The sequence below is a fragment of the Hemitrygon akajei genome, unplaced genomic scaffold (assembly GCF_048418815.1).
Source record: "Hemitrygon akajei unplaced genomic scaffold, sHemAka1.3 Scf000059, whole genome shotgun sequence".
Lineage (NCBI taxonomy): Eukaryota > Metazoa > Chordata > Chondrichthyes > Myliobatiformes > Dasyatidae > Hemitrygon > Hemitrygon akajei.
This window is the reverse complement of record NW_027331945.1, coordinates 2,373,319-2,383,838: the sequence shown is the minus strand read 5'-3', so window position 1 is coordinate 2,383,838 and position 10,520 is coordinate 2,373,319. Positions and strand designations below refer to the sequence as shown.

Below are 10,520 nucleotides of genomic sequence, written 5' to 3'. Positions count from 1 at the left end.
CAGCTGGGTTGTTGCAATTGTTACGTACCAGGAGCAACAGATCACTAATGGAGTCTGGTTTCGATGTGAAAACCACTATCTTTATTAGTATCTACTCCAAATATAAAAGATTAAACAAAATAAACAGAAGTTAACAGTGTAATGCGTATATGTAGCTCCTAAACTATCAAGCTTGGGAAACAATGTTTAAAGTCTTAAGATGGTAAAGTAGAAAAGTTCAGTAATCCACGGAATAAGTGAGTGAAAGGAGAGATTTGTAAATCCACACGAACATGTAGAGAGAAGGCAATTACGAAGAATTCCACACACATTTTACGCTGGGTAAACGAAATAACAGTCGCCGAAGATCTTAGCCGTCGATTCGTTCCGAAATTCACTTCAAAATATCACCAGGTGACAGTGACAGGAATATCGTCTTCAAGTGGTTACCACAGAACACACCGATTCCAGGTAATGGCCAACAGAAGTGATAGCACGGGATACTCCAACAAATCCACACGTATGAATTATACGAAGTGACAGTCACACATACGTTTTGCACTGCGTGCTGATGATCAACCCAGTCTTTTGGGCATGGAAGAGTTCCAACTCGTAGCAGTGAGAAGCTGAAGTTCCAACAGCTGCTCTCTCTCTCTCTCTCTCTCTCTCTCTCTCTCTCTCTCTCTCTCTCTCTCTCTCTCTCGCTCTCTCTGACGTCACAGTCCCGCCTTACTCTGGCACTTAAAGCGACACTCAAGTAAACGAACCCGCGGTTTCGTAAAACAATGCACCTCTAAAGTCTGACAGCAGACTAGTGAATGAATCTTCGATGGAGCAGAGTCAGAAACCAGAGAGTTGCCAGCCTGAGCCAGGGCTTTGGGGCTCCGGAGAAGGATGCAGTCCAGAGTTTACGAGGAGGAGGAGGAGCAGGAATCAGACCAGCAGCATGCGGCTACAAAAGAAAGATCAGAAACATTTGGAAACTGGCTGACCGAAAAAGAAGGTGGTTAAGTTCTGCAAAATACTGGTGGAAATCAACAGATGAGGCAGCAAATATGGAGAGGAATAAACAGTCTACGTTTAGGCCGAGCCCCTTCAGCATGCCGAGTCTGTGTACTCCTCTGCTTAGTTGCCGGCTGAACTGCAGAGCTCCTCCAGCATTTTGTGTGTGTACGTCTCTGTATTTCCAGTAACTGCAGAATCTCTCGTGTTTCACATCTGCATTTTACCTTGGCATGAGATACACGTTGATATTGAGTATATTGTATATGGGAGCCGCTTTCTGCGTTAAAACAGCTGCTGATTTTTCTATACACACGAAAAAAAATGAGGTATGGACATTGAACCAGTGCTTGCAGAAATGTTTAATGGCGTCGTGATTACCCATAAGGACTTGCGTCACAGTTTTTGGCCGGCGCTGATGCACCGATCGAATGAGCAGGCGTCAGGGCTGTTGACGTCACTGTGTACACGTATGCGCGCAGTACAGAAAAGGCCTTGGAAAATTTCAATGCAGGTGAGAGTTATTCTCCATTCTGCTAATTTAAACTCCAACTTCGGGACAATGCCCTTGAGGTGTGGCCAATTATGGCCCGCAATCCCGGGACAGTCCTGTCTTTTTTTTCCCTCTCTGTCATCCCCACGATCCGTGCACGGGCCCCGGGGAGCTTAGGGCTGATGAGGGAATGGGAGCCAATGCATCTCTCAGACAGAGCTGAGCTCCAGCTATCTGAATGCAAGGATTAGGAACTCGGAGAAAGGGAACTTTTTTTTACATCAGCTGTGAGAAAGCCACCTTTGTTCTACCTCCAATCCTTAATAAGAGAAAATCCACAGATGTTGGAAATCCAAACAACAAACACAAAATGCCGGCGGAATTCATCATTAGTACACTTTTCGATGGTTGCTGCCTGGTCTGCTGAGTTCCTCCTGCATTTTGTGCGTGTGTTGCTTGTTCAAACTCCTCTTGTTCTGGACTTTTCTACCGGTGAGAAGATATTTTGTCCCATTCTCTCTGGGTACATAATGATATCAAACAAGTAGCTTTCACATCTGGAATGTGCCAGACTCCAATGAGACGGACTACATTGCCATCAATGAGTTCACCACCATCTGTCACCTGGGAGAGGATTCAGGGGGAAATATTTATGTACACTACAGAAACTGGTGATACATGTGTGCATTGTGATGATGCAAAAGTTGCTGGAGAATTTGCAAGTGAGAAGAAATGGCTTGATATTTGGAAATCTGACTTTTTAAAGCATATATGTCAAACTCAAGGCCCGTGAGATAATATCTAATTACTATTAAAGCTGGCCCCAGTAATCGAAGAGCCTATGGCGTATGATATGGCTAATGCTGAGTTTATTCAGGTACTAGGTTTTCAGGGTTTTTAGTGTTTATTCGGCAGTCTTGCTTGGCAGTCTTCTTCATAAGAAACCGAATTTGTAAAGAAAAACACTTTGTAGTTATAGCAGAGGCTGAGACACATGAGAGCAGGCTGAAAAAACGGAGGCAACGAAAGCTGCGTTCACACGCGTCCGACTGATGCAGTATGAAGCTGCATTTTGCTCAATCCGGCCCGTGACCTAAAATGAGTTTGACACCCCTGTTTTAAAGCATCATTTAGCAAGCCAACCAGATATTGACAATATGCAAAGGCTTTGGTGAGAAAATCCTTCATTACCCATTCCAGGCCTGCTACATAGGTTGTGTGAGAGTGCAGATGAACTGGATCAAACCCAGAAGAGGTCAAATTTCCTATCGACAGTGATTTGCCAGCTGTGAAAATGAATTCCTCTCTATATTAAATTCACTGTGCGCATGTTGTCACTGGGTAAAAAAATGCACAGTACAAGGTTTATGTGCACAAGGGTCATTACAAATTAGAGGGGACATTGGTGGGAAGTTGGGGAGACCTCCAGTGTCCCTGATGCCCTCACCTACAAGATGTGCATCCAGCTGCAGCTTGTAACCCTGCACTTCAAGGAGCTGGAATTTGAAATGGGTGAATTCCAGATCATCCAGCAGTTGGAGGGGGTGATAGATATGACATGAAGATGGGTAAGTTACACTCAAGGTTCAGGACACAGGACACTGGGTGAGAGCCAGGAAGGGGAATAAGGTTAAATAGCAGAGTACTCTTGTTGATATCCCACACAACAACAGTAGACCACTTTATTGGGGGGAATTACCTGGCAAAGGAAAGTCAAATAGCTGATAGGGGATTCATTAGTTAGTGGAACAGAACAACAGGGGATGAATATCCTAGTGGTAAGGCTTGCTGGTGGGGGGGAGAGGTGATGTGGTTACAATAAGCTGTAGAAGGTATGGGAGTCAGAATGACAGAACAGATAGTGGAGAGGGTGAATTGAGTTGACTTTATCACATACATACTTCATAAACATGAGAAAAATGCAATTGTATCAGCATGAATTAATCAGTCTGATGGCCTGGTAGAAGATGATGTCCCGGAGCCTGTTGGTCCTTTTGCTGTGGTACTGTTACCTTGATGGTCACAGCAAGAACAGTTTGTGGTGGTGGTGAATTTGGCCTGTTGTTCCCTGATATCCTTTGGGCCCTTTTTACACACCTGTCTGTGTAAGTGTACTGAATTGTGGAAAGTAGATTGTGCAATGTATAATTTCCTTGTTTATATTTAGAGCCTTTTTTAGGTGTATAAAATGATGAGGGGTATTGAGCGTGTGGGTGGCCAGAAGATTTTTCTCCAGGGTTGAAATGGTTAACACGAGGGGGCATAGTTTTAAGGTGCTTTGAAATAGTTACCGAGGGGATGTCATGGGGTAAGTTCTTTATACGGAGAGTGGTGGCTGGGTGGAATGCACTGCCAGTAGCAGTGGTCCAGGCAGGTACAATGGGGTCTTTTAACAGACTCTTAGATAGGTACATGGAACTTAGAAAATTAGAGGGCTATGCACTAGGAATGTTCTATGCAGTTTCTACCTTGTCATGCCCTGGAGATGTATCCACCCTAATCTGCCACAGAATAGCAAACAGCTCCTCTTCTTTAATCTGTACAGGGTCCATGATTTTTTAAAAATCTAGGCAGTTACTAGAGTAAGTTACATTGTTAGCGCAACATTTTAGGCTGAATGGCATGGAATACGCTGTAGATTTCGATGTTCTATTTTGAACAGCAAAATAACTTCTCTTCTTTAAACTGTAGAGGGTCCACGATTTTAATGCCTCTTTTCCACACTCCCATAGACCCTGTGTCCATCTCCTGAGTAAATAGAGATGAAAACATATTTAACATCTCCCCCATCTGCTTTGGTTCCACACGTGGATTGCCATTCCAGTCTTCCAGAGGATCAACTTTGTGCCTTGCAATCCTTTTGCTCTTAATCTATCTCTGGAATCCCTGAGGATTATCCTTCATCTTTTCTGCGACAGCAACCTCATGCCTTCTTTTAGTCATCCTGATTTATTTCTTATGTGTTCTCTTGCATTTCTTATACTCCGTAAGAACCTGCCTGCCTATCCCTGTTATGCAATTCCATTTTGTCCTTCACTAGGGTCTCAATATCTCTTAAAAACCAAGGTTCCCTACAGTTTCTACCTTTTCCTTTTATTCTGACAAGCACATACCCACTTTGTACTATCAATATTTAGATTTGAAGGCCTCCCATTTACCAAGCACACCTTTTCCATAAAGCAGCCTGTCACAGTTGCCAGATCCTGGTGTCATAATTCCAGGTGTTGATCCATCCCTGAACACATCTGCCTGTCCTACACTGCTCCTTGTATTGAAATATACAGGGGTCAGCATAGTCACTGCACCATTCCTGACTTTGTCTGCGGACAGAACAACAACTGTCTCCAAAACCCCTCCACCCTCTGTTCCATTATTCCGGCCCCCTGCAACTTTAGTTTAACCCCCCCCCCCACCTACGCCCTCCTCCCACCATGCAGCTCTATCACCCCTTTGACTTTCAGCACCCAAATCTATAAATAGGAGGTGCATACCAGGTACAGGCAGATAAGAACAAATGGGGTACTTATGAAGTACAGGAAATTCAAGTGAACACTTATGAAAGAAATAAAAGAAGGCATGAGGTTGCCCCAGCAGACAAGGTGAAGGAGAATCCTCAGGGATTCTGCAGATAGGTTAAGAGCAAAAAGATTGCAAGGGAAAAAATTAAACCTCTGGTAGATCAGAATGGTAATCCACATGAGGTAACAAAATAGATCGGTGTGATTTTTTGCACATGTGCAGGAACCGGATATATAAGTATTTGGATAGTTGTGGATTGATTAAGGATAGACAGCATGGCTTTGTGCATGGTAGGTCATGTCGAACCAACCTTACAGAGTCTCCCGAGGAAGTTATCAGGAAATTGGATGAAGGCAAGGCAGTGGATGTTGTCTGCATGAACTTTGGCAAGGCACTTGGCAAAGTCTCATATGGGAGGTTGGTCAAGAAGGTTCAGTTACTCAGCATTCAAGATGAGACAGTAAATTGGATGAGACAGTTTCTTTGGGAGAAGCCAGAGTGTGGTAGCAGATGGTTGCCTCTCTGACTGGAAGCCTGTGACTATTGGTGTGCCAGAGGGATCAGTGATGGATCTGTTGTTGTTTGTCATCTGTATCAGTAATCTGGAAGATAACATGTTTAGCTGGATCAGCAAATTTGTGGATGACACCAAGACTGGGGGTGTAGTGGACTGTGAGGAAGACTATCATGGTTTACAGTGTGAACTGGACCAGCTCGGAAAATGGCTTGAGAAATGGAAAATGGAATTTAATGCAGACAAGTGTGAGGTGTTGCACTTTGGTAGGACCTACCAGGGTAGGTCTTACACAGTGACTGGTCGGGCTCTGAGGAGTGTTGTAGAAGAAAGGAATCTAGAAATACAGGTTTTCTCTGAAAGTGGTGTCACAGTTCGATAGGGATGGAATGAAAGATTTTGGCACATTGGCCTTCGTGAACCGAAGTACTGCGTACTGGAGATAGATGTTATGTTGACTTTGTACAAGATATTGGTGATGCAGAATTTGGAGTATTTTGTGTAGTTTTAGACACCAACCTGCAGGAAAGATGTAAAAGAGTTTGAAGGAGTTCAGAGAAAATTCACAAGGATGTTGTCAGGTCTGGAGGACGGGTTATAAGGAGAAATTGAACAGGTCTGGGCTTTATTCCTTGGAATGTAGAAGATTAAGGGGAAATTTTGATGGAGGTGTACCACAATTGTGAGGGCTATAGATGAGGTAAATGCAAGCTGGCTTTTACCACTAAGATGGGGTGGGACTACAACCAGAGGCCATGTGTTAAGGGTGAAAGGTGAAACTTTAAGGGCAATATGAGGGGAAACTTCTTCACACAGATGGTCATCCGGGTGTGGAATGAGCAGCCAGCACAAGTGGTGCATGCAAGCTCATTTTCAACATCTAAAAGGTTTGTATATGTACCTGGATGGTAGGGGTATGTGAGTAGACAATTTAAATAGTTCAACACAAACTAGATGGGCCAAAGGGCCTGCATCTGTGTTGTACTTTTCCATGACTGACAAGAACCTTAAATAATACTAACATTCACTTGAATTCCTTTTAACAGCTGTGCATACCAACCATACATCTGAGTAGGAGATATTTACATGGCATTAAAACTGGCACTTTAAATTAACAGTACCGAAAGGAAAATCCCAGCTGCATGTCAACAAAGCCTATTTCTGTGAGAGTGTTTCAGTTACTGTGGGGCCAGGCACCCATGCAGCTCAATGGAACAGGGAATAATACCAATGGAGAGAGTCAAACTGATCCAAGTAACAGTTTGAAGATGGAAAAAATGCCCCATTCATACAGAGACAGGAAGAGCATCAGAGAGTTTGATTTCAGATACCAGCACTGTGCCCAGTTAGAAGATAATTTCTCTCTCCAACTTGGGTTGTACCTCGCTGTAACAGTGTGATGACAGATCACACCTTGACAACTATAGTGATCTCATCTGAAATGTTGTCCTTCATTCGTTGATGGATTTTGTAAATCTTTTTACAGGTTAAAAATGACAAGGAATTTGTCCATGGGAATTCCAACAAAACACACCAGTTTTGCTGTCTCTGTCCAGATATTTAAGAAGTGGAGCAAGGGATTCACTCGATCATCTTTCCTGCTCAGACTGTGGGGAGGGATTCACTTGATCATCTGACTAACTGGCATGTCTGTCATTTTACACAGGGGATCCCATTCATCTGCTCAGAAAGTGGGAATGAATTCAGTCTGTCATTTCAACTGAAGGTACATCAGCAAGTTCATACTGGGCAAGGCCATTCACCTGTTCTGTGTGTAAGAAAGCATTTAGTCTGTCATCCCACCTGTGGACACACCAGTCAGTTCACACTGGGCAGAGGCTGTTCATCTGAATTTGTGGGGAAGGATTCACTCGGTCATCTGACCTAATGGCTCACCAGCGAGTTCACACTGGGGAGCGGCCGTTCACCTGCTCGGACTGTGGGAAAGGATTCATTTACTCATCTAAGCTGAAGGTACATCAGCGAGTTCACACTGGAGAGAGGCCGTTCATCTGCTCGGACTGTGGGAAGGGATTCACTCAGTCATCCACCCTACAGAGTCACCAACGAGTTCACACTGGGGAGAAGCCATTCACCTGCTCAGACTGTGGGAAGGGATTCACTCAGTCATCCACCCTACAGAGTCATCAACGGGTTCACACTGGGGAGAAACCATTCACCTGCCCAGACTGTGGGAAGGGATTCACTTTATTATCTCACCTACAGAGACACCAATCAGTACACACTGGAAAGAGGCCATTCACTTGCTCAGTCTGTGGGAAGACATTCACTCAGTCATCCCACCTACAGAGTCACCAGCGAGTTCACACTGGGGAGAAGCCGTTCACCTGCTCAGACTGTGGGAAAAGATTCACTTGGTCATCTGATCTACTGAGACACCAGCGATTTCACACTGGGGAGAAGCCATTCACCTGCCCAGACTGTGGGAAAGGATTCACTTTATTGTCTCACCTACAGAGACACCAGTTAGTACACACTGGAAAGAGGCCGTTCACCTGCTCAGTCTGTGGGAAGGCATTTACTCAGTCATCCCACCTACAGAGTCACCAACGAGTTCACACCGGGGAGAGGCCATTCTCCTGCTCAGACTGTGGGAAGGGATTCACTCATTTATCCGAACTACAGAGTCACCAACGAGTTCACACTAGGGAGAAGCCGTACACCTGCTCAGACTGTGGAAAGCATTTCACTAGATCATCCACCCTATTGGCACACCAGTCAGTTCACACTGGGGAGTGGCCGTTCACCTGCTGTGAATGTGGGAAGGGATTCACTCGGTCATCTCATCTACTGAAACACCAGCGAGTTCACTCTGGGTAGCGGCCAATCACCTGCTCAAACATTGGAAAGAGATTCTCTCAGCCATCTCCACCAAATGAGCATCAGTGAATTCACATTGGGGAGAGGCTGTTCACCTGCTGTGAATGTGGGAAGGGATTCACTCAGTTATCTAACCTTGTGACACACTACTGGGTTCACACTGGGGAGAAAGTTTCAATAAGCTGCATGCTGGATATTTGTCCAGCACCATTGCTGAATGTAATTTCGAGAGTGACTGTCGGTGCTGAACTCTGCAATTATTGCTGCTGCTCACCACACCCAGTTCTGCACCCTGGTCACTGGGCACGGGAGGAGTTTCATATAACCATATAACAATTACAGCACAGAAACAGGCCATCTTGGCCCTTCTAATCCGTGCCGAACACTTACTCTCACCTAGTCCCACTGGCACACACTCAGCCCATAACCCTCCATTCCTATCCTGTCCATATACCTATCCAATTTTACTTTAAATGACAATACCAAACTTGTTTCTACCACTTCTACTGGAAGCTCGTTCCACACAGCTACCACTCTCTGAGTATAGAAATTCCCCCTTGTGTTACCCTTAAATTTTTGCCCCCTAACTCTCAACTCATGTACTTTTGTTTGAATCTCCCATGCTCTCAATGGCAATAGCTTATCCACGTCAACTCTTATCTATCCCCCTCATAATTTTAAATACCTCTATCAAGTTCAGCCTCAACCTTCTACGCTCCACAGAATAAAGACCTAACTTGTTCAACCTTTCCCTGTAACTTAGATGCTGAAACCCAGGTAACATTATAGTAAATCTTCTCTGTACTCTCTCTATTTTGTTGACATCTTTCCTATAATTCTGTGAACAGAACTGCACACAATACTCCAAATTCGGCCTTGCCGATGCCCTGTACAATTTTAACTTTGCATCCCAACTCCTATACCAATGCTCTGATTTATAAAGCCCAACATACCAAAAGCTTTCTTCACCACCCTATCCACATGAGATTCCACCTTCAGGGAACTATGCACCATTATTCCCAGATCACTCTATTCTACTGCATTCTTCAATCCCCTACCATTTACCTTGTATGTCCTATTTGGATTATTCATTCCCAAAATGTAGCACTTCACACTTCTCAGCATTAAATTCCATCTGCCATCGTTCAGCCGACTCTTCTAACTGGCCTAGATCTCTCTGCAAGCTTTGAAAACCTACTTTATTATCCAGAACGCCACTTACCTTAGTATCATCTGCATACTTACTAATCCAATTTACCACCCCATCATCCAGATCATTAATGTATATGACAAACAACATCGGACACAGTACAGATCCCTGAGGCACAGCACTAGTCACCGGCCTCCAACCTGACAAACAGTTATCCACCACTACTCTCTGGCATCTCCCATCCAGCCACTGTTGAATCCATTTTACTACTTCAATAATAATACCTAACAATTGAACCTTCTAAACTAACCTTCCATGTGGAACCTTGTCAAAGGCCTTACTCAAGTCCATATAGACAACATGAACTGCTTTACCCTCGTCAACTTTCCTCATAACCTCTTCAAAAAATTCAATAAGATTTGTCAAACGTAACCTTCCATGCACAAATCCATGTTGACTGTTCCTAATTAGACCCTGTCTATCCAGATAATTATATATATATACCATATCTAAGAATACTTTTCATTAATTTACCCACCACTAACATCAAACTGACAGGCCTATAATTGCTAGGTTTACTCTTAGAACCCTTTTTAAACAACGGAACCACATGAGCGATACGCCAATCCTCCGACACCATCCCTATTTCTAATGATATTTGAAATATTTTTGTCCCCTGCTATTTCTACACTAACTTCCCTCAAGTTCCTAGGGAATATCCTGTCAGGACCCAGAGATGTATCCACTTATAGATTCCTTAAAAGCGCCAGTATTTCCTCCTCTTTAATCATCATAGTTGCCATAAATTCCCTACTTGTTCCCCTTACCTTACACAATTCAATATCTTTCTCCTTAGTGAATACCGAAGAAAAAAAATTGTTCAAAATCTCCCCCATCTCTTTTGGCTCCACACATAGCTGTCCACTCTGATTCTGTAAGGGACCAATTTTATCCCTCACTATCATTTTGCTATTAATATAACTGTAGAAACCCTTTGGATTTATTTTCACCTTACTTGCCAA

At 43.8% G+C, this 10,520-nt stretch overlaps 1 pseudogene; it reads left to right on the top strand.

Moving 5' to 3' along the window:
- Positions 1-1,442: 1,442 nt before the first annotated feature.
- On the top strand, positions 1,443-8,417 carry LOC140721653 (uncharacterized; annotated as a pseudogene).
- The last annotated feature ends 2,103 nt before the right edge of the window (positions 8,418-10,520 follow it).